The sequence below is a fragment of the Penaeus monodon genome, chromosome 19, assembly GCF_015228065.2.
Source record: "Penaeus monodon isolate SGIC_2016 chromosome 19, NSTDA_Pmon_1, whole genome shotgun sequence".
Taxonomy (NCBI): Eukaryota; Metazoa; Arthropoda; class Malacostraca; order Decapoda; family Penaeidae; genus Penaeus; species Penaeus monodon.
The window spans coordinates 48,913,683-48,914,529 of record NC_051404.1 but is presented as its reverse complement, the minus strand read 5'-3'; the positions used below and the strand labels follow the sequence as shown (position 1 = coordinate 48,914,529).

The following is an 847-nucleotide window of genomic DNA, read 5'->3' as shown; positions in this document are numbered from 1 at the left end:
ATTGCGTCTTACCCTTAGGCAGTATTGCTTACGGTGACCTTGCTGACCGCATCTCCATCATTTTCCCTCAAGTTTCGTCCCGAGACTGCTCGACCGCCTCCTCACCAGTGCATGCCTGGCTCTGAGACCTTGCTGGAATCTTGGGTGCACCTGCACTACACTACTGTTGCCGCTCATCCTGAACGACTCGTACTATAGCGCACATGCCAACGCCTCCTGTAAGTCTGTGGTATGGACCTGCTTTACATAAACTTGCAAATGTTGATCCTGCACAGCATTCACAAATTGGTCCCTCAGCAGAAAGACACTAGATCTTCATTGTCCCGGGGTAAGCACGACGGACAAGTGACTATAACTCCTGAGCCAGCTGTCGAAGTGTTTATCCTCGTGTCCTCACCCTGACCCTAAATCTGGCCTGGAACAGTTCGGTCTGGTGCTGGCGTCCATACCTGCACTCCATTGCCGCCTTGACGGTGGAGTATGTTGCCCTCTGCATTGGTGTTAGGTGTCCCAGAATTTGGCCAGTGGGACTTGTTACCAATTGCACTGCCATTTCCTGCTCCTCCCAGTGTTGTGCTAATACCGCTAATACTTCGAATTGTGCTAGACAGGCCTCCAGTGACACTTGGCCATCAAAATCTTGCAGTTTCCTTCTTGTCTTGTTATTGGCTGAACGTAGTGAAGGCGGTGGGGAAGCTCGAGGGGAGTCTGAGCCCACGTGGCTGATGGCGTCTCACGAGCATCAAATCAAGCAGCATCGCCCTGGCCTCGCTCACTGCCTCACTCGATGCTGACTCCTCTTGTAGTCCCATTACCGCTATTTTCGCCTTTTCCAGCTCCCTGCGTG

The 847-nt window shown here is 52.5% G+C and overlaps 1 pseudogene; it reads right to left on the bottom strand.

Annotated features, from left to right (window-relative positions):
* Positions 1-192: 192 nt before the first annotated feature.
* LOC119585428 overlaps positions 193-847 on the bottom strand; it is a 3,175-nt pseudogene continuing 2,520 nt past the window's right edge.